The 23970-nt window shown below is 45.9% G+C and overlaps 2 long non-coding RNA genes across 3 annotated transcripts; one reads left to right on the forward strand and one right to left on the reverse strand.

Annotated features, from left to right (window-relative positions):
* Positions 1-8557: 8557 nt before the first annotated feature.
* Positions 8558-13553, forward strand: LOC139052387 (uncharacterized). Of its 2 annotated transcripts, XR_011509879.1 has the most exons (4): positions 8558-9006; positions 9076-9244; positions 11428-11635; positions 13413-13553. It is a non-coding gene; the product is annotated as an uncharacterized lncRNA (long non-coding RNA). The 2 variants fall into 2 exon arrangements; XR_011509880.1 differs by lacking the exon at positions 13413-13553 and having other exon boundaries at positions 8576-9006; positions 11428-12435.
* A 717-nt stretch (positions 13554-14270) lies between these two features.
* LOC139052388 (uncharacterized) lies at positions 14271-23600 on the reverse strand. The gene is made up of 2 exons (XR_011509881.1): positions 23277-23600; positions 14271-18628 (listed from the first exon to the last, which is right to left on the reverse strand). It is a non-coding gene; the product is annotated as an uncharacterized lncRNA (long non-coding RNA).
* Between the last annotated feature and the right edge of the window lie 370 nt (positions 23601-23970).

The raw sequence follows: 23970 nt of genomic DNA on the forward strand, positions 1-23970 counted from the left end.
TGACGAATCTGTTTGGCGAACTGACACAGGCTGCTCGGCCCAATTTTTTTAGTGAAGTATGCCTGCTGGACCGCATAGCTGCAGCCAGAAAGAAGTCGAAGCGTCAATGACTAGTAGTATGGGACATATTGAAGATATCGAAATTCCCCCAGTGGAGGGTCAGAAATCGAGTGAAAGTATATGAAAGACTTGTGGTGCTTTCTTTATGAATGTTTGCGATTGGATTGGAGCAAACTTAATTTAGCCTGCAAGGTTCTCTTTTATGTACCGACGAAGCGAATAGTTATCCGTTTGTACAATTAAATAACGCTGGATCGAGACATGGTGAGGCAAAAGGTGCTTGAATTTTCCTTTTGTAGGCAATCTAAGCTGCGGTGTAGTAGCTCGAGAATACTTTAGCCATTCCAGTTGGCGCTGTAAAAAAATGCTTTATGGTTTTAATTCGAAGTTGTAGTGAACTGATGGGTTTCGCGAAGATAGCGTGCCTCGCCATACGGACAGTCGATTGCTACCGTTACGTGATCAGGGGTGTGTCATATTGTCGATAGAGGCTACTGAGGGCCACTATTTAACATTTCATCCCTTTCAATTGAGTGGCTCTCGATCTTAACAACGAAACTTTTCTCTCAGGTGATTGCTACTATGGTGTTTGTGAATTAACTATGTAAATACTCTACATGACGCGCCGTCGTGTTAGCAGCCATGAGCAATTCGTTTTTTGGAGGCCTGTTTCAGAGGGGGATGAAAGTAGCAGCAAACTTTTTCATAAGAAATGCGCGCCTAACTATTTTTTTACGCATTAATGAATGGCCATATTTGAACAGAACAACACACCAGAGTAATAGGAATCATGATGACAGCTTCGCTGGGCAGTGTCTTTCTAACATCGGATAACATGTTGACGCCAATTACCAAATTTTTCTTCCACGTAAAATGCAATGCCTCTCATAGCTAAATACTAAAGGAATGTTAAGTATTTAGCGAAGCATCATACACAACTTCGCGCGTTGAATTTGCAGATATTCTTTTTTTAGTCAAAATTTACCGATAGACACGGCGCATATATGCATTGCAAAATCTAGTAGACCCCTTTAACGCTACTTAGCTTGCGATATCCAAGCCGCAAAGTTTCTCGACTCACACGCTTTTGAAGAAGAAACTGTGGTTACGGTATGGCAGCTGAAAGAAGCCGACGTATTCTTCAATACGTACGGCTCGAGCCACCCATACCCCAAGCATACACGAAGGGAACGAGCGCGCCGGAGCGAGCGGCTTCCTGGCAGTGACGTCACTCGCGAGAGGGCGCCACTCCTAATTCTCGCCGCTAATAGATTTCTGACCCACGACCGTCTAGCAGGGCGAGGGCGATGGCGACTTGCTCGGCGACTCCGGGGTCTGAAGTGCGAATCGAGGCGCAATTGGAAATATTTCCGCTCGAGTCGACCACAACGACGGCAAAGGTCTTCCCGTCATTGTACTCCGCGGCGTCGACGAAGCTTGCTCTAATGTCTTGTTGCTTGATCTGTTTGAGGATGGCTGCTGCTCTGGCCTTGCGTCTGCGCTCGTTGTGGCAAGCAAAGAACCACGTCAAATGGACTCGCGCAGGAAAGAAGTGCAGGAAGAACATTGCCAAGAACAAGTAAAGAAGCCTCCCGAAAGTTTAAATAAAGATTAGTAGATCTTAAAAAACAGCAGTTGGCGACAAAGGCACACGGACCGCGCGTAGTTGTGTTACTCCGCCAGCCAATCACAAAAGCAAACAAAATCGTCGTCATGCGGCCTTTTCAACATGGCGTCGTACTTGACACCTCCGTAGCATCTGCTCTTCTCGAAGAGTCTTTTCATCGGCGAAAGCAATGAGGTGTGCAACAGACATGGACAAAATGTATGGAGTCTGCGCATTTCGCATGAAACTTCGCTGCCAACTGAAGTGAAACTTCACAACAAGAATAGTTGTAGCGAAGCAAGCATGTTATTTCAGTTCAATGAAGAATTAGGCATTCGCCATTCCACTATAAAAGGCGAGGGAAAATTATGTGCTAATAATTTTATTTGCGTAGTTACCGCCTTATTTGGGTTACAGAAAAAGATTGAAGTACGATTTATTTGCAGCCTCGCGAAGGAACAGTGGCTCTCGGTTATAAGGGCCTGGGTGGGCTGCATTGCAGACTTAAGTTGTATCCGACTATAGTAGTGTTTTTTTCAGTTAGCTCTGGAAGAATTATACAGAAATACATATTTGCGGAACGATCACAGTTCTTTTAGGTCCCTCGTTTACTGCTCTAACAAGTGCCACAACCGACTTGTATTGTTAATTGGGAAGTTACGTAACGATGCGTGGCCGCCAGTCGCGTACAACCGGCAGGAAGCTGCGATTACACACGTACTGCGCCCACCGCGGAAGGTTAGAAAAACACCTACATAAGCACAGCAGAGAAGTGGCTATACGTTAGGCGGCTCAAATGATAACTGTAGCAGCGTCATTCAGAACACACGGAATTGTCCTCCATTTCTGGCGGCGTTTTCTCTACTTCCTTTTTAAATAAAAAGATGTTGATCCATTAATATTTTCATAAAAAACGGTTAAATTTGTTAATTTTCGCTTTGCCTTCCTGTTTGGCTGTTGCCTTGGCACTCTGCCTTAGTAGATCGCTTAATTTCTCAAATCCTTGCGACTCTTGTTTCCAGTTGGCAATTTTGCACGAAAAGAGCTGTACAATTATGAAAAAACCAGGCGAGTTAACGGGTGACAGTCATATTGCCTATGGGTGCAAGGGTTACTGCAGTGTTTGATGATGAAGCAGTCTCGCAATATCTTATTTTCCACCTTATCTAAACCACATCACGGGTATAAGGTTCCGGGGATCTGTCAGCGTCGCGGCGAGCCGTCACTCGAGGAAATAATGAAACAAAAAGAAAAGTTAAACGCAATTGGCATTTTTTCTGACCCCAACTCGTTCCATGTGCATACAGACCAGCTGACCACGAACCGAATCTCTTTCCTGATCCCTGGATCAGTCTAAATGAAGAAGGTTGAACTAACCAAGCAACAAGGATGTGCGTGACCGTAGAATAAACGGTGACAACTGAATGCATCTGGAGTTATCCGCGCGGGCGCCGAATTGATGAGGAAACTGGCCTTCAGATCCCAGGAGACGCCGATAACTACCGCCATCCAAAAGGAGTGAAAAAGGTAGCCAAATGTTGACCACCGAATAGCTGTCCAAGTCTCAACATTGATTTGGCGGCGCTTTAGGAATGTGTGGGAGAAGCGGTGGCGTGGGCGGGAATGGGGGGGGGGGGGGGGGGAGGGCCTCCGGGCCCCCCCTTGGGTGCGTGCCTGGTACCTTGTTTTATAATTCTATAATTACATCCATGCTCATTATATTGTCACGGGTATAGAACTATTTACAAGATGTATTTACAAAGCATATATAAACAGCAGCCGAGAATCCCGAGAGACTGTTGCCACTTCGTCGTCTTCACCATCGACGACCTTGACCTTTTTTCCCGCCGTAATACGATTCCCGGCAGAAAAAGCACCGGGCCGTCGGTAAGGGCATAGTAAGGCTTAAGCCGAGAGACGTGTACGACGTCAGGTGATGTGGAACCAGGTGGCATGACGGAGGTCTCGGGGATTACTCGTAAGTGACATTGGTCACTTGACGTAGAACACGGTAAGGGCCTTTGTAGCACGGAAGAAGTTTCTCGGAGAGCCCCACTCGGCGGCAAGGGGACCAAAGCAGCACGAGAGAGCCTGGTGAAAAATGTGTGTCACGATGGTGGCGATTGTAAGCGTGCCGTTGAGATTCCTGCGATGCCAACAGACGAGTACGGGCAAGCTGTCGCGCATGGCCAGCGTGGGCGATGGCGTCGCGGGCATACTCGGTCCACGAATCCTTATCAAAGGGAGTGAAGTGTCCAAGGGTAGCACGGGTTCACGACCGAAGAGTAAGTAAAAGGGGGAATACCCAGCAGTATCGTGGCATGATGAATTATAGGTGAACGTGACGTTGGGTAGCGCCACATCCCAGTCCTTGTGGTCGGGTGAAACGTATTTCGATAGCATGTCAGTAATGGCATAGAGAAAGGTAATGGTCCGATTAAGTCGCTCAGTAAGGCCGTTGGTCTGGGGATGATAGGAGGTGGCCAATTTATGCTTGGTAGAACATGAGAGTAGGATATCGGCGATGACTTGGGAGAGGAAAGTGCGGCCGCGGTCAGTAAGGAGCTGTCGCGGGGCGCCATGTACTAAAATGATATGCCGGAGTAGGAAATCTGCGACGTCGGTTGCGCAGCTCGTGGGAAGTGCCCGAGTGATGGCATAGCGCGTCGCGTAATCAGTAGCGACAGCGATCCACCTGTTGTCGGAACTGGACTCGGCGAAAGGGCCAAGGAGATCCAAACCGACGCGAAAGTACGGCTCAGGTGGAATGTCGATCGGCTGTAAGTACCCGGCAGGAAGCGTTGCTGGCTTTTTGCGATGTTGAGAGGGCTTGCAAGCAGCTACGTAGCGCCGTACGGAGCGTGCGAGGCCGGGCCAGTAGAAGTAGCGGCGCACGCGTTCGTAAGTGCGAGCAAACCCAAGGTGTCCGGCATTTGGGGAGTCATGAAGCTCCTGAAGCACGGTTGAGTGGAGGTGTTGAGGAACGACAAGGAAAAGGGGAGGACGGTCAGGAAGAAAACTGCGTCGGTACAATATGCCGTCGTTGAGAACGAACCACCGTAACGATGGATCAGTAGGAGCAGATTCCATTCGGTCGATGAGGGTCCTCAAAGTAGGGTCATGGCGTTGCTCGTTGGCCATGGCTAAAAGCTGGGGAATGGAAAGAACACTTGCGGAAGCGTCCATGTCGGCGTTGGCGGGCGTGTGTATAGGGTAACGGGACACACAGTCGGCGTCATTGTGTAGGCGACCAGACCTGTATACACAACCGAACAGGAATACTCTTGTAGCCGCAAAGCCCATCGTCCAAGCCTCCCTGTGGGATCCTTTAAGGACGAAAGGCGACAGAGGGCGTGGTGGTCCGTTACAATAGAAAAGGGCCTGCCGTATAAATAGGAGCGAAATTTCGCCATTGCCCACACAACGGCCAAACAATCGCGCTCGGTAATAGAGTAGTTCCGCTCCGCAGGTGACAAAAGACGGCTAGCGTATATATGCGATGACACGTTCATGGCCGTGTTGAACTTGTGCCAATACGGCACTGACACCGTGGCCACTGGCATCGGTACGCACCTCTGTAGGAGCTGAAGTAGCGAAGTGTCCTAGAATCGGTGGGGTGGTGAGCAAGGTGGTAAGGTAAGAAAAGGCGGTGGCCTGAGAGGATCCCCATGAAAACGGCACACTTTTCTTCAGGAGATCTGCCGGCGTGCTATGGTGACAAAGTTTTTAACAAAGCGGCGGAAGCAAGAGCAAAGGCCCACGAAACTTCGGACATCTTTTGCGAACCGTGGAACAGAGACCTCTTTCACGGCACGAATTTTATCTGGGTTCGGTCGGATGGCAGTTGCATTGACGACATGTCCAAGAACAGTGACTCACGATGGCCGAAGTTACATTTCGTGGAGTTAAGCTGTAGACAGGCCTAGCGAAAAATGGTAAGTACAACTGAAAGGCGCTCATTGTGTGTGTGCTGAATGAGGGCGAGAGCACAATAATATCATCTAGGTAGCAGAGACAAGTCGACCGCTTGAATCCTTGGAGTAATGAGTCCATCATACGCTCAATGGTAGCCGGAGCGTTGCATAGCCCAAAAGGCATAACCCAAGCAACCCTAGCCGACTGACGATGCTTGCCCGATTGATGAGAAGTGGGCGGAAGCCGGCTTCACTGGCCACCCGACTTGCGAAAACAATTGGCCCGACATCTCCTTCCAGCTACATCGGCACGCGGCCTGCCGCACGGGCTGGACCTCCGTCAGAGCACGGCTGGACGCCGAGCGCGCTAAACGCCCGTCGGTGCGACAAGCCGGCAATGCATCGGGCCGGCTTGAGTTGCCGACTGAACTTTGGGTCCGCGTATATTTTTGTTAGACAGCATAATATATATTGCACACAAAGTAAATAACTGCAATAATAAGCATTTTGCATGCTGCCACAGCTGATGCACACTGCAGAAGCACCAGACTGCGACTCTGGACTTCTTTAAATTATTTTTTAATGAGTTTGCTCGTACTGCTGCTTGGTTTCAACTCACGTTTCGCTAAAAGGCGGCATTCGTTGTTTGTCCGCACTGGCAAAACGCTTTGCATTGCTTTTAAACTAGTTCGTTCGCAGGTGGTTCGGTTCGACTGGGTAGGAGGTGTACTTTTCGCATGAACCATGGCAAACAGAGATACTAATTGCCAAGAGCGCAGCATGCTGCTGAGCATGCCAACTAGTCGGTCTGTGAGTAACTGCCCCACACAATCCTGCAGCTTACTTTGAGCACCACCCAGACTTAAAGGGACCCTGAAACGATTCTGGCGATTTTCTACAAACGTACTGAGTCGTTAGAGTAGGTTCTTCTGATCATTAATTGATGCATCTAAGTGCTCTGCGTAAAGCGTGTAATTTATTATAAGGTTTTAAAAATACACATCGCTGCCGATCGCAGCGCACTGCTCGGCGGAATTTTAAGCCGCCCCTACCCATATGATGCAAATAACCCATATTACGTCACATGGGCGAGCTATCTGATTGGCTGACCAGGGCGCGTGGTCGATAATTTTTCCAACTTTATGGTGAACAAATGATGCTCGTAATAGTTGGAATGTTAGTTACTTTGTTTTTGTAAAAAGAAAATAACTTAAAGAGAATACACAAGAATAGTTTTTTAGTACACTTCAGCACTTCCGGCACACAGCAAGTGTCGTCTGCTTGTGTTACAACGTACTCCATTTTGACGAGAGCTCCGCGGTCAGAGTCGGTCTCAGTCTTTTCGCGAGCACTATGATTCGACTTTGTTGCCTTGTGGACTGCAAACCTAGCGACCTGCAAACCGCGAGTCCAGTATTAGGGCAAACGCAAGCGCAAGGGGACAGGGTCTGGCCGCTTGACTGTGCCGGGATGAGCCACGAGATGAGCAGAAGGGCAAATGTGAACGGTCTGCACGGTGCAGCCACCTGGTGGCACAGAGCTCAACCATACACAGTAGCAGCAACGAAGTGTATTCTTTGCTGCTGGTGTGTATTTTTCGCAGGAGTGTAATCATCAACACGTTGATTTATAAATGTTTAAAATGCTTTACACTTGGTTAGAGCAATATTAGCGCTTTGTTTGACTGGTTAAGCGCTGCGCCAGCAAGTGTCTGGACCGTGCAGACCGATCAGGCTGCTCACGTACGTCTACGCTAAAGTTCCTTCATCAGCTTGAGTTTATGCCTCCAGTCATTTGCCGAAATGACCAGCTTGCCTGTTTTTAGCGGAGTACCGGACACGTTCGGCGCTACGACAGAATGCTCGCAACGCACGGTGCTTCGATAGCTCTCGGTCGACGGCCAAGCGGCTAGCGGAGAGGTCTCGCGCGGGAGGGGGCGTGCTCCTAAACAACCGGAAGTGAGCGATGTGACGTCGCATCGTGACGCTGAACCAGTGAAGGCGGAGCTTAGCGCCGCTCGCTCGGCGAGCGAGTTGAGGAGGAAAAGCATAGCTAGGGAGGAGGGTAACTTCTAATCGCTTGCAGCTCCATTAATACGTAACGCTTCACTTAAATTGTGGTGCGAATGTTCTACTTAAGCTGTACCCTACGCGCCTACAAAATTTGTCCGAACCGTTTCAGGGGCCCTTTAAGCGAGGACGCACCCTTTGAAAACCGAAAAATAGCGAAAAGGTCGATTTTTTGAAAACCACATATTCGGGCAGTATGTCTTATAAACTACCATTTCTGGAAATGTCAATGTCTAATTCATCGCGAAACTATTTTAAATAAAGTTTATTACGAGCCGCGGCAGCCCTCGAGCGGAGAACGAGTGCTCAAAATACCCCTACTTGGCGCGAACGCCATTTCTTCGCCGTTACCCTGAGCGCTGCCATTTTAGGCATTGTTCGTTTGTTCTTGACAAGACGTTCGTTTGATGGATCACCAGTCAGTCATCGTCACCGGCGGCCTTTCCCCCACTTGCGTTCAACCGCGGTTGCTAAGGCGCTCGGCCTCCTAGATATTCAATATATGTGGTCCGGGCTCTACTACGGTCGCTACTGCTCCCACAGAAAAATCTGTGATGTTATTTACAAGGCACATTGCCGTAAGGCGCGAGAAAGCTATGATCCGCCACGATTGAGTTAGCACGAGCGCCGCAGGTGCGAGAGTCCGTCCGACACAGCGGTCGCCAAATCGGCCGTCCCGCTGCTTCACCTAGTTGCCCGTATCCGACCCCACTCCATAACGCCGCCACGCCTAGGGACAAACGCCTACATAAGAACCTCCTCCGTAGTGCCTAGGCAGAGAGCCCCCATATTTTCTCTCTCGCGTCCGCGCTTACTCGCGCCTGCGCATAAGCAGCTGGCGATCCCTCAAATGAACGTCTTGTCGTCCGTCCCGCACGGAGGAAGGCGAGGAAGGAAACTAAGGAGAGAAGCGTATCCCCGCAGGCCGGCTGTACCCGGTTTAGAGGCAAACCGGATGTGACGTGAGCCAGTGCCGTACTCCCTGCCCCCAGATAGGTACTTGTACGCCTAGGGAAAGACGCTGCTAGGTGCTGCTGCTAAATCCCTGTGGTTTCTGCCGGCTCACGTAGGTTCGTTCGCGTGGTCTTGTTACGCCTCGCTGGATCGTGTTCAGTCATGCCGTCCTTGCGCGGCGTCATTGTCGGCGAGTCAGGTTAAATTCTTTAATAGGTCGCGCCTGTGCCCAATTGAGTCTATTAAAGACTGCACATTCAGTTTTGCTGGCTACAATTCAGTGTGGCTGGCGTGGGCTGTCTCCACGATGCGCTTCGAGCGTGTCGATTTCGCCGTTCTTTATGTTGGCGGAAATGACCGTGAAAGCAACATGGATCTACAAGAAATATGCAACAACATCAAGGTAAGTCTACTGAAATCACAAAATTTGAAACAATAAGCGCTAATAGTTGTGTTTTCTTTTAAATTTTAGGCCTTGATTGTTCAGCGAGACGGCGCCCGTCGTGCTGGTTTTCAAGGTGCTCTCTCGCTGGCTAGAAGATGCTGATGCGGAACAGAAAATGCAAAAACGTCGCTTGCTCAACCGCAAATTGACGGCTACGCTGAAGCGCATGCCGTGTCTGCGGAATTTGAACCCCGAGGTATGGACCCCTTTTTTCCAGAGGCATGCCGTTACATACAGTCAGGAACACGCTTGGCTTATTTCTGACTCGGTAAAAAAAATGTTTCACTTTTTCTCGCTGCTCGCTGCTGAAGAAATGCGGACCGTTTGTCGTAGTTGTCTCCATCACAGGGTGGCATTACTGCTGTGAACAAAGCAAGTGTTGCCGTACATACTGTGCGCACTTCACCCTTTGTTGGGCGGTGGGAAAATATTGGTCCCACTATTCAGGGCAACTTCGCTACTCTGTAGCGGTGAAGTGTAATTTCTACCATTGAACGTTCCTGTGTAGACATGTTTCTGAATCACGTTAAGCACATTTTTTCGTCAATTTCTTTGTCAAACATGCGATAGAGCGGTTGCGCAGATTGTTTACTTCCCTTTCTACAATGTTTGGTTTATTCTGTCGCCGTCCTTCAAACCACCACAGCGGCAAATCTACTCTTTTGATCGAAATTCCGCGTTTTCATAATAGCTGAATTTTGGTGCGGTTAGGTGTCTAAATTTCTCGTGCCCACAGCTACCAAAACAGGTGATCAAATTATTAGCATCGCGAATAAATCGCATTCCTACATATGCAAGCTGCTACATATTTTTGATTGATTGATTGAATAACTTTAATGAGCGGTTCTTAAAACGAAACCCGCTTTGCCTCTTCCTTGCTCAGTGGGTGGTGGCTGCTGCAGTCCTGCCAATATTTTGTATGGCACTGGATGGCACTGTGTATGGCACTGGATATGTGCTGCTTGGCATGTGTCCAAATGGCAACTTGGTTACCTGTAAGTGCAGCTCAACATGTACCACTGGGTAGACACGTAGAACAAGAGGCAAGAAATTAAGTATACAACAGGAAATTTAAGAAGTCAGCCACAGAGAAGTCGGAAAGTCAGCATCGAAAGCAACCGAGTATGGACAAAAATGAACTAAACGAGACCAGGACATGCATTGTGTGCAGAATTATAGAAGTAAACGAGTGGTTGCATTTTACTGAACATTACAAAGGCTTCACTTATAACCGATTTTCACATATGCATGGAATCTGCTAACTTTTCTGTGCAAAACTCTACCGGAAAGGATATATTGCATCCATCGGTGTTAATATATTTCCTAGCATATTTTCTCTTTTTCAGCCAACATACACATCCCCGTTAAATCAAATAGATCACTGTAGATGGCTGCCACAAGCATATTACAAGAACTGTGAATTGGAAGCTGTTGGCTACCTGTGGCACGAAGTCATGCAAGGGTACATGTAGTCTTTGTGTGCACATTGACTTCATGTTTTACTCATTTGACTGGCTCCTATTGCACTCCGGCTGAATAGCAATAACACACAGGCCACTTTACGCTCGAGAAGCCTGCGAAAGCTGCAGGTACATTAATAAAAGTTCATAAGTACATGGCATTAGTGAAAAAAATTAAAACCTTTTCTGGTACAGCCGTGCGTTGTCGGAAGTGTCTCAATGCATTGCAGTGATTAAACAGGCACATATTGGCTGTACCACTTGGATTTCAGCGTGCACGCGTTGGCTGGATAAAAAATTCTACCATATTTTAACACCGAACATTAGCTCACGGGTGGAAAGCGCTGTTTCTGTTGTAAATAGATGTGGCTTGCACACAAGGTATGCTGCATGAACAGAAGGTGCTGCAGCCACATAACCTGACCTTTGATCTTCATTATGCTCACAGATTGAAGGGATGGAACTAAGTGCGTCTTTTAAATGCTTGATTTCAGCCAGTTAAATTTGCCAACACGGGGGATTCAAACCACTGGTGTCCATCTGCTGTTGGGCTGGATTCTCAATTTAGTGAGAATACTTACTGCGTTCATTGGTGCTGACAGATATCAAGTCAGTTGTAGCTCGGCATTTACTGTATTCCGTTTGTCACCAAAATGCTAGAGAACCACTCGAGATCTTTCGATGTCAGCATCGTCATAATCAGTGGGCACCCCATAAGAAAAATAGGTCAATTTTGGATGGTATCCTTGCAAGTGTGAGAAGGCTAGGCCACAGAAACTCTAGTTTCTGATTTGTGCACTATTCAGCCACGTTAAAATGTGAGGAGCCTAGACATCTAAAAGACGAGGAGCAAGCAAATTGAATGTAGCTACCAAGCAAAAAATGTGGAAGCGTAAGCTGTTGATTTTTTACTCTAAAGGCACGTTCACACTGAAGACGGAGCGGCTAAACCGGGCAAAGCTCTTGGCCAGGCGGATAAAAGCAGGCGTTAAACGTGGCAGCAAGCCCGATCGCTTGCGGACCACTTTTTTTCCTGCAGCCAATTGGAACACCAGACGACGCTGGCGTGTGCGCGATGAGGATGGACGACCGGTGCCACGAGACGGCGACAAGTGCACCACAAAAACGTAAGATACTCCGCCTCGGCGGTGCGGGCAGCCAGGCAAGCTGTCCAGTATACAGGGTGTTTCAGCTAACTTGTGCCGAGGCTTTAAAAGAGAAAGACCGAAAGAAACTAGGCCTGCAGTACTCAAATGCAATCAATTCAGTAAACTACCCTTTTGAGCAACTTTAGTACTTACAGCTCATTGAGAAACATCTGCTTTATTTTTATGTGGTTATTTTTTCAGGACAAAAGAAAGTGCACAAAATCGAAAAAAAAGTACCATGCAACTATGCACTTTTTAGCAGTGATGAACAATGCGGCATGCAGACAGGATGTAAAAAATATGCAGTTCCGACACACTGAAAATTATGTAAGCAGCTTTCTTTGCTGCTTCTGTTTGTTGATGGCATTTGGCAGTGATGTGTTAAATGTTACCTTGCATGCACCACTTGTGTTTGTAGTACAAAGAGCTCACAGACAGACGTGCGCTCCGATGCTCAAGGTGGTGTTGTGCACCATCCATATCCTGTGAGAGTAGTGGCACTGTCATTCCCTCACATGGCGCATCGCATGGCGGGTGAGGTAGAGAAATCCGTTTATTGAATCCTTAGGAGAAATAGTTGCTGCCACGTCCTGTGCCCGACAGAGCAGTGCCTGCTGGCCACCCAGTGTTGCAGTGTAGGGACATTGAAGTTTTGATGCTGGACCACCACTTGCATACTGTCGTTTTGACGGCGTGGTGCTGTATTGCAGTTTTGCATCTGCACATCCTGTGTCAATTGTTGGCATGGACACACTTGCCGTGTTTATTTTTTTCAGAAATAGCATAAACATGCCATACCACACCTTGAACTATCATTATATTTTTAGTTTGCCCACAACTGTCACCATGTCTAGTTGTAGTGTTTTTCTTTTAAAGAGACTCCATACGAAAGATGCTTTCTGATGGCATCTTTACCTTCTCGTGTGATCATTCAGCGAGCACAAAGTACTGCAGCTTCTGCAATGCTTTTGTCTATTCCTTCCAGGCACACTACTCTCAATGTATCATTAGCGCTGAAATAGAATACCACCTGTTGCTCAAAGCAGCTTCAATATAGATTCTAATCGGAATAGGCAGACTTGTGGCAGTATACAACTTTCTATAGCCATAAAAGGCAAGCTAGCATAGTGGGGCATCTCAATGCTCGTAAAAGCATTCAACTGCATGTATCTCCAAATAACTAAGCTCAAGCAGACACTGTCAATATCTGTGCTTGTCACGGTGAGTTGGTGCGGGAACTTGAAGGTGTCTCTTTTCCTTCATATTTGTGTGTCTCTTATGTTTTTGCTAAGGCTCTTGCCACAGCAAAGTTGCTCTTGTGGTATTTTAGAAGGGTAATTTACTAATCACCTAGGCGATGTCATTTCCTACATTTGGTTGCACCGTGTGCATCAGTGCAATAAAATGGGTCAAACGGCTTATTACAAGATGTTGCCAGGCCTTTTTGGCACGACACTTGTGGATAACATTTTGGTGTGGCTTGGGCGAGACCGAAAGAGAGAAATTTACACATACGAGCACAAAGGCCAGGCACTGTTCCCTTGTGGCCTGCACAACCACTAGAATAGCAGCTAGTCTTATCAATTCATACCGAGTATCACAAAGTGGATTATTGCAAGAACTGTAGCTTGGTTGATACAAGGCACTTACAGCTGCAGCTGAAACATGTGGTGTGATCAACATGTACAAGGTTACAACACTCTTCACCCTTTTTGTATTTAAGACTTTTTAAACTTTGCCCGCAATTTGATTACAGCTTTCCAGAGTTCCTTGGAAAATCCGCCCATGCTCCTGCCATGTACATTGCCCCCCCCCCCCCCCCCCTCGATGTGGCATGCAAGATGGCAGCAGCAGCTGTGGAACAGTTGAAGAGGCGAAGAAAGGTCCACATTATAATAGGTTGTATGTAAATAAAACTGATTGAACACAACCGATTCGGCTTCCACTTTCGTCAAGACAATTGTCAGCAAACAAATGGAGTAATTTCAGTAGGGTGATACTAATAATGCATAGAAATTCTTGGAAGCCTCGTCAGCTTTCTTGCTGTTAACAGGCTGTGTTGGTGAGGTGGTTTAGGCAGGGAATGCCAATTCATGAGGGATGGTCATGGCCACCATGTTCAATGTATGTGCAGCATCAATCAGTTCTCTAGACCAAGTGCACTAATGTCATGGCAGGCCAGCACTTCGTCGCATGATATATTTTCAAACCTCGCATGCTTTGGGGCTCTGAGAAAATTAATGAAGCATGAAACTAAAATCGGCATGTTGCAGTTTTCAATACAACCATCACTGCATTTGTCCAGTCTTGAAACAAATTTTATTGTACCAAATGCATACAGAATTGTGGAATATCCGAAGTACATTTTGCTTGTTTTGGTCAAGCAGCTGGCAGAACAAAACCACAAAGTTCCAAAGCAGGAAGGTAACACTTCTTTTGAAGTACACGAGTGCAAAACTTGCCGCCAATTAAAAAAAGAAGGGAGCTGCGACACACCATTTCTTGGTTCTTTGACCATTTATTTTTTCTTTTGTGGCTGATGTTTAAAAATCCTTGCTATAGCAAATGCAAAGACATCAAAAATCAACGCACGACAGATATTGGTACTATGGTGTAAAGTAATGAAGATATAATTTTGCATGCACATTATTTCGTCTGAAATAGAGGGATATAGCACAAACGTTGCTCTTCAAGCCCAATAAAATATAAGGAGCTCGTGGGCTACAAGAGGGCTACGGATGATTGTTGAGGGCCTCGGCTTCTGTAATGTGCAGCTATACTTAAGTACACAAGCATTTTTGGAATCTGCCTCTACCTGGGTGCAGCTTTGTGACCTGGAATGAAAAGCCACAGCCATTGAGCTGCTGCAGTGGTGACATCACAGTAAAAGGGAATAGCGAAAAATTAAAACAATAATATGGCCATGCAACTTGCAACAAATCAGATAGGTCACCTGAAGCTTCTATTTCCAATTTTTCTGGTGTTGCATAGAAGGGCAAAAATCTTGAAATAGTGTAAGACTTTCATGCATAAACAATTGTGCATATCTACTTTTTTTTAACCGTGCAGATATTTAGCAAAAAGTTTTGAGCACGGAGAGCCCAGCGTTTTTGCAAAGGAGTTTCTAGGTGAGGTGGACACACTATGCTGCTAATAATGCGAGTTTCAGAAAATTAATTTTGAAAAATTCAGTCACTTTTTTTATTAGTAACTTGGCGGCAGCCTTCTAAATGGCATATTTGGAGGCAGTCGCATGTGAACGCACACCCTTTCTTTTTCTAAATCTCGAAAATTGCACTTATTTTGAGATATTCATTATCGCGCTCAATTGAGTACAATCAAAACTTGGTGCATCCTCCTCCACATCAGGCGGCAGTGCCCTGTCAAGAAGTGTGGGACAAAGCTTAAATGATAGCCTGATATGGCACACTGACGCACATGCTTGCCAGGCAAAGTGTGTCGTATCAGCAGCTACAATGACTGGCCAAGATGTTTCCATCTGATGAGATAGCGGGACCTTCTTTTTTGCACTCCCAGCACACTCAGTTCCAATATTGCCTCGATTTGCCAGTGAAATTCAATGATGAATATCTTGAATTAGGTGCAACTTTCAAGATTTGTAAGAAATGAGAGTGCATTAGAGGAATTCCTCTGCAAGAATGCCACATTTTCCGCGCTCATAACTTGAAAACAAGAAAATCTGTACGGTAATAAAAGACGCCCTATACGTATACAGTGCATTGGAGCATTTCATGCAACCAATATTCAAGCACCTTCTGTCTACAAAGAATTCATAAAGCAAATTTATGCACTAATACTGGAATCAGTTACGAGCACTGGAAATGCAAACACTGTTACGAACCCTGGTCACATGCCAGGCATTGTGTTGCTGCTCTCTGCGTAGGGCCTATGAATAAAAACCACCTTCAACATCGCACAGTAAGCTACTAATTGCTATGTGTAGGAAGACTTACAGTTCTTCAAATGCAATTATGACCTAGACATTCTAAAGCTTTTCTAATAATGTACTTTTAGTGAACAAGTCCCCAAAACTTGGAACAACTCTGAAGCTATAATGCCATTATTATCTGAAAGATGCACTACACATTTTTTTAACGCAGTAAGGAAACATTCATAATCGACAATGCCACCATAGACATGAGAGTCATAATATTGCACTGCGTGCAGCAAGGATAGCACAATCTCGCACAAAAGATTAGTCTCTCCCGCAGCCTTTCAGGCCCCCTTTATTATGTCTCGCTTATGATGCCGTAACATAGTACGAAACCATGATGACGTAACTTATGATCGTGAGTTACTCTTGAAAGAAAGCTTGTGCACACATGCATATTCCTGCATTGTAACTCTGGAGTGCACTTACAGTAAGGACACTGTGAAAAGAAGAAAAATAAGGCCAACAGCAAGAACCAGGCAGCGCAGTGCGATTTGCACCTTCTCGGCTGTTGTCGGTTTAAGTCACCTTTGCTGCAGCAGAGTCGTGTTATGCAGCGAAGCATATTTATCATCATGCAGTGAAGCATATCTGAAGTTAAAGGAGACACTGTCACGGGGCCCCTGCAGGTGCTTATGGTTACCCGACACTAGCTTAAGTACCTATACTGTGACCTCTTCATGCATTTAGACAACACCAATCGCCATGTGTAAACCTCTGTGTTCACTGCTAATCTTGCCAAGAGCCTAAATTGTTCCAAACTACAAATTTCACCAAGTGGCAAACTTGGCAATGCTTCTGGAACCTCATTCTAAAGTACTTTAATACTACCAGGATGCTTCAATGTCAAACTGGATTAACAACCTGAGATGAAATTGCGCCAGCTTCTAACTTTCTGAATGTTTGCTTCACCTCCTACATCAGTGAGTAGGCAGTGTTCAATTGGCGCTCCCGCTTCACCAAGCAGACGACTGCTGACGAAAGCACAGTGAAGGCGAATAATGAGAGCGCAAGCAAACATTCAGAATGCGAGATCTCGCCCTTGGATTTAGAGAAAGGAAGGGTAATTTCATCACCAAGGAACCGAAGTATGCATTCAACAACAAAAGCTTCTGAACGGGCCACTTCCACATCAGCACTGTGGAAAGACTGATGAGCTTATCAACCAGCAGAAATTTTCACTCGTGGCAGAAATTTTCACTACCACAATCGCAGGTTTAAAGATATTTGCATGATGACATTTTGGTCCAAAAAGAAGATCCGTTTGAGCGATGGTGTAAGCGTGGTGCCCACTGTTGGCTCGGCTTGCGAAGGGCGACCTGCTGATACCAGACACTTAAGCAGCTCTTTTTGATGTCTGAATCGATGGTGACATGCACTAGGTGTCACTGCTCTTCGAACATGTTGAGCTGTTGTCCTTGCTTCATGAAACATTAAGTAACTACAATTATGACATTGTCAAACAAAAGTGTTGTATTAGAAAATTTTGTTAACCACGAAGCATAATATCCCTGTACATTATTTGCTATGCAGTCTATGTAGTATAACTATTTTGCACCTCTGGTTGGTGAAAAGAAATGGATTTTTGCAATACCAATAGTATTAATATTCGAAAAATATTCGCTTCGCACTTAGGTTTCATTATTCGAATTAGCTTTGAAATTAAAAAATTGATATTTCCACACTCATAGTTTTTACTCAAATACCTGGAGCATAAGTCATTTGAGGACGTAACTTCAGGAATAGCAACAGTATGCCACCAAAGAGTCAACACAGTTCAAATTTTTTTTACATTCTTTTACAATTGTTTTCTACTGTACATCATTAAAACGATCTTAAGCCTCAATAATTGACTAAACTAAGCTTTGATAACAGCTGCATGCTTGGAACGAACGGTGCATGTTCCAGCCACTCTAGGGTAGCAGTTTAGGGTAAAAAATATCTGTTACTTAGGAATGCCACTTGGTGACCTTGTGCAGAGAAATCCCAGCTGGACTTTGCCATTTGAAGCTGCTGCGCACAATGGCTAATCACTGGCTTCTTTGGTCTTCTCGATGGCATCTACTTGCTTGAGAAGCTCGACCTCAATGACGTCTGACCACTGGCAGCACATATTTCTGTTTATCACAGATAAAAATTGCCTATGAGCTCTTATTTCGCCCAAAACACAGACTTTTGCCACATTTAAGAAAGTGGCACTCTCCAAGTCAGTGTGGTCAGCATGTCTGGCATGCACTTTTATCTCCTGCGTCAGAGTGGAGTTACTATCCTAAATTAATGTGCTACAGAGATGACAGAGAGGTTGGCAAAGAAGTTATGTGCCCAGACAGAAAGAATGATAATATTTATGTCTACTGCAATCAAAGCCATCTATTTGAGCACCTTGCACCACCAGAGAAATCCTAATGGCTTCCTTTTCTTCCATCTCATAATGTGGGCGGTTACACCCCATTAAATGGTCCCTAAGATGGTTTTTGTCAACCCTGAGGAAATCTCTCACAGAAAACTTGTAGACAGTCTTGATAAGTGTTGTCAGATTACCTTTCAATGTGTCCTTTATCATCACTGTGGTGATCGTAATTTCAATTTATGTGCAGCACTCACACAGTGTGCACTCCTTGCAGACATCTGTAACTAGTGGCAGTTTACCAGCATACTTGAAGGGAGGAAAAAAGAGCATGGCCACACCAACCACATCACAGCATGTGCATACATCAGATGACATTGTGGAACCTAATTCTATGTCAGCAGGAAATGCATGGCTGCTGTCGCTATTTCGAGTGCAAATATTTGTCCCACGGGTACAGAGAAGTCATTATGGCAACCACATAATCCAGGCAGCTTAGTGCTGGGCAACTGCAATATTTATGAAGCAGCACACTGCATTCAAAGCCAGGCACTGTCACACTTGTCTGGGAAAATCGGTGCTTGTATACACAGGGGCTGGACCATTTCAAACCACAGTCACATTGGAACTCTGTCCACTCTCGTAGGGTGCATTTTCTGTGTAGTCACTGCCACTGCAGGAATAATTTTCTTCGAACTGCACAAACAGAAAATTGTAGCACTGTGCTCTGCAGTGCTTGGTGCAAAGGCAGAGCAGCCATGAGCCTTCTCCCATCCACAATTCAGAAATCCGCCAATACATAGATGGCTTACAGTGGCATCTCTACAGGCAGCACACACCACCTATATGCTGCCACTTAGATTGCAACACACTGAGGGTCTCCATGCCTTTATGTAAATGCTCAAATATACTACAGGACAGGATCTTTAGGGAATAAAGGTTGTTTCACGGTCCTCATATCTATGCTATGACAAAGCCAACTCCAACTGCACAGGTAGAAATTGCTGTGGAAAATTAAATTTTACAGTTCCATGTACCATATTTTCCATACAGTACTATAGTCTGCAGGATCTAATTTGGGCCGAAAAGCCCCTCTCATTAAGCACCATGGCAAATTTTAGTTATAGGTACATTGGAAGTTGTAAGATGCCGTCAAGGGAGCATTTCCTCAAACAAATATTTCTAATTAGTTCATTATTAAAGGAAATGGAAGAAATTGAAATGTTGCATTTTCACGCTGCCAGGACGCGAGTGCTAAAAGTGACGGCACTCAGCCCCTTTGCCTCCTAGTGATCTTCCTTCTTCATCTTCCCCCATGACGGAGCCAAGGGTTCACGTCATACTCGCTTACGAGCCGTCTTTTCTTTCCTTTTTTTCTTCTCTTCCTTTTTTGCTATGGGGCACATATCCAGGGATGGCATTTAACATTGGTTGGCTTACGAAAGTCACGTGCCATGGTTGGTGATATTGCAGGCAGCACGTTTTACATAGAGACATTTGTGCATGTAACCTTGACTCTGGCTGAAGCAGGGCTTCGTTGAGACCATGATGGCTTTTGTTTAAAATTTCAGTTGTTTTCCCACTGTGCATCATTTTGATAATTTGGAGACAGGATTGTTAGTGTGTGATCTATGCACTGCACTTGTCGGTTTGCAACTTCCAATCTTGGTGAGACGCCTTTTCATATAACAAAGTGCAACTGAACTTCCTGAAGGCATTTGCCTCCTATGTTCAAGGGAAGCAGCCCACATCCGCATACCTTATTCACAGATGTCAATTCTTTTTTTGTTGCTGCTCCGTATTAAAGATGGGAACCCAAGACTGTGGAAGTAGCGTGGGCTTGGTGGTCTGGAGCTTACCATTGGTTGTCGGATCGTGCCGCTGACTGCATTTTGCAGCGGCTCATGAGTGCCGAGGGGGCCAGGCAGGAGATACGGCAACAATTCAACGAGTAGCAATGAATGTTTACTTCACATTGTTACGGAGTGGTCAACTCTGCAAGTTTCCCGATGGTGAGCGACAGACATGCTAGTTTGCTCAAAAACTGAAGGCTGAAGTCCATTAGCGAAGACGTCCTTTATAGTGTTTGGAATACCCTCGCTCAAGAAAAGGAGAGAGAAAACACTCTCCACGCTGGCGGCTGCCGCTCGATACATGGAAGTGTTCAACTAATTTTCTAACCCCCACTGGCTCAGTAGAAGGAAAGGCACTGACATGCGCATACACACACACACACGCACACAACGCTGGCATCTTCCCTGCCGAGGACAAAGAGAAATAACGAATGCACACACGAAGCTTAATCGTCCCACTTGCTGAAGGGAGACAACACTGTGGAGACTAAGCAGACATCAGGGTGTTGTGCAAGCCGTGGGTAAGAAGGCGAAAATGCCTGCACAAATGATAAGGTCTTATTGCTATTGGGGCCTCCTAGGCGTTTTCCAACGGTTGCAGGCGGCTCGGCGTATCTAAAGGGTCCAGCCTTTCGCTGTTGCTTTGGTGGCGCGACACAAATCGTTGACCACACAGGCCAGTCATAACATCAGTTAGACTAGTTCTTGTGCACGCTCACGGACACTGAGCTTGAACGACGCCATGAATGCTCTGTCTTTTCAGTGCTATTAGAACTGTTCTTGTATTTTCTGTGTATACGAAGTCGATTATAAATCTCTTGTGCATTTTGCAACGTGGCCTTAAATATCCAAGCACTGAAACGCAGCCACATGATCAGAGTAAGCAGCATTCACTTGCATATCGTGAGTTGCCAGAATAAATTGAAAATATTGTGCTGCGACTATCATTACTGCGTCATGAAGCAACCAGAAATGACAGTACCATGCTTCACAATGCGACTTTCATTTCTCCCCTGGTGCGCTTGTACTTCTCTGGTCCCCTTTCCACTGTGTAGAGCTCCCAGAAAAGCTTTTCTCAGGACAGGGGACCATACTGTGCGCTCAACCAGGTGGCACCCATCACCACAACATTGCCTCAATCAGTCTCACCTTGTCATCTCTCCTCCTGTCCAGTGACGTTCTTCACATTTCAAGGATGAAGGTTTAGCACTGTGCTTCCGATGACTCTTTAGAGCTCTGGGACAGTGCTTCCGCTGCCAGGGATAATGCTACAGAACAGCGAGTCCACTGACGCAGGTACGCAATGTTTGAAGAGACAAAGATAAAACCTTGTGCAGGCTGTCCGACATGCATATACATCTTTTTCTGCGCCTCTTTCTAAGCAACAATGCTTTCACTGGTGAACAGGAAGGCAGCCTTTGTTTCTTTTTTTCATTATCGTTTCTCAGTTTTACAAGGCCATAAAAAAAATAAGGAAAACAGAAAAGATTGCGAACCAGCCCTGCAATTTTCTTGAATTATTGGAAACGAATATGTGCGAACAGAGGATGCCAAATGAAATGAACAGCCAGGTGCAACAACAAGTCACATCATTCAGGTGGTGCAGGCGGTTTGGGAGGCCCATAAAATGCCTTAATAATGGGATTTATTTGAGCGTGAACATGGTGAGAAGGCTGCTTCTGCCTTGCAGTGGTATAAAGACTGCTGCATGTCTGGAGGTTAAATGCTCATCATTCTATCATGCATGGAAGTATTCCGACTATTTAGTGGAGACATGGGAAAGCCACTCAAGCCTACATTAGCAAAATGTGTGGTACTGATTACAGCGAACGCACTCCCTCCATGTTCATGCAACCGAATGTAAACATACTGAAAGCTGAGGTGTACCTGACGAGTGTAGCATTGTGATGCTTGCCAACAGCCCATAGGACAGGAAAGGCAAATCCCTGTGCACGCATAGTGAATTCGTCACTACTGTGCATGCTCATTTCGGCAAACTGGCATAACAGATGTATTGCGAGTGCAATATGTGACTGTAAAGCATGTGGCGCGTCTTTGTCACCATAGCTTGAGCTTGGTGAGAATCAAGTGGTTTGATAAATGTACAACAGAGTCAGCAATGGTGGGACAGTTCTTAGAAACTTCAAAGCATGCCCGTCTGGCTCTACAATGTAAAAAAAAAATTGGCTTTGATCCAAGAGCCAGATCTTTCTGACTGGGCAACATTCATGCACCAGCTTTGTCAGTTTTTTTATGCTCCCACTACTTGTGCTGAGGTTGTGAGAAAGGCCTGGAGAGAGTATACAATTAGAGAATCATGTACCTCTTACATTGTGGATGTCCTGGAATTGTGGTAACGCATGAACACCACCACGTCTCAAAATGATCGAATGCGACATATTAAAGGCACAAGCACTGTTACCTTATACGCCCTTGGTATGCAGAACCCCAGCACTTCTAAGGAACCGCTTTATTCGTGCCGAGCTAGAGCTATGGCGAGGAAGAAGCGACACACTACGTACGGATGAGGAAGATGAAGGAAAGCCACATTGCGCTCACAATATCGCTAACGTGGTAGTTTCCCAAAGGAAGCGGTCACACTACTGCGTATAAAGTGTATGCACAGGGATACTCATGTCTTCCCTGTCCAAGGGATTGGTGGCAAGCAGCACAGAGCAGCACTGGTCAGGTGCATTCCAGTTAAATTCTTAAGAATTGAGAAAAGGCCGATTCCACACAAAGCAACGACCTGACACCCTTGCCAACAAATATGTTGAACTGGCATTGAGTTTCAGGTATTTGCGGCCACACATAGGTAAACCAATGGGCAAGGTTCTGACTGGTGTTGTAGAAGTCGCGGGGCGCTTTTTTCGTTGCGACGATAGATCGGATTCATTTACAAGTACTGCTCCAGGAGGGCACATGTAACCGGCAAACAGAGGCCTCAGGAGAGCATTAGACTGGAAGCAGGGCGGTCCCAAACTGGAAGCAGGTTATGTTGCCCCAACCCACGGACCACCCTGACTCCTGCTTTCTTGTCCGCGAAAGCGGACAGCTGATCTTAAAATGCGTCAGAAAATTCGGGAAGTACGACTTACACACAGCCTACGGGCATCATAGATATACTACTAGCACGCGCAGGCCTCGGCGAGCCCCAACCCATGGACCAGTCCGGGTTCTAGCTCTGGTGTCCCCGTTACCGATTTGGTGTCCTGGAGACGCCGCCAATAACATGAAATAGTGACACGTTGTTACTAGTAAAAAAACACGATTTAAGCCGCTAACGCTACGTTCAGCACTGCCGCGCCCAACAACTTCTGCAACACCTGTGAGAACTTCGCCAATCAATGGTTGTTCTTGGCAATACTTAGAACTTGTGAATTTTGTGTACCGTTCATGCTTAACTTTGTAGTGCACTGTGGCTTAATGAAGCACTACGCTTGCGTGTAGCATACGTACACATCTTACCTGATAGACGGTGAACGGGGTCTTGTACATATATCCGCTGAAGAAGAAAAGACTACACCTTCACATGTGTTAAAACACATGCCAAACTTGAAAAAACAGACGTACAATGAACCTCCACACGTTAAAATAGCAAAAGAATCACTTAAAAGGCGAAAACTATTGAAAACTTCGCAAGCGCCACGGCAAGCGCAAATCCGCCATTGCTGCTGATATTGATGTTGATCAGGCTGTCCCCTTGCGATCGAGTCGGCAAGCGCGCGGAAGCGCGTTTCTTTATTCTATGGAAGCGCAATTGGCGCAATGTAGCCAAAATAAGTAAATAAAGAAAACTGTGCATCAACTCCAAATACACACACGCAAAAGAAAATAGTCGGGATTCTCTATAGCGATGTTTCCAACCCCTTCACTGATATTTCATACAGCTCGTTGCATTAATTAAAATACCTGCAGTGCATTGTTTTCATAACGCGCAAAAAAAAAAAAATTCTGCGCTTACGTTTACCCGCACAAACACGCGGCGCAAATTCGTAGAACGCCACCAGTGCAGCCCCCACCCTCCAAGAATATATATAAAAGACTAGTCAATAATAATAGCATATAATTATAACGTGAGCGTCGGTGCAATCAATGGAGAATTCATTTTATTTGTTATAGAAAATCAAATGCAATGCAGTAAACAATGGATAGAATTAAG

Source organism: Dermacentor albipictus, unplaced genomic scaffold (assembly GCF_038994185.2).
Source record: "Dermacentor albipictus isolate Rhodes 1998 colony unplaced genomic scaffold, USDA_Dalb.pri_finalv2 scaffold_22, whole genome shotgun sequence".
NCBI lineage: Eukaryota > Metazoa > Arthropoda > Arachnida > Ixodida > Ixodidae > Dermacentor > Dermacentor albipictus.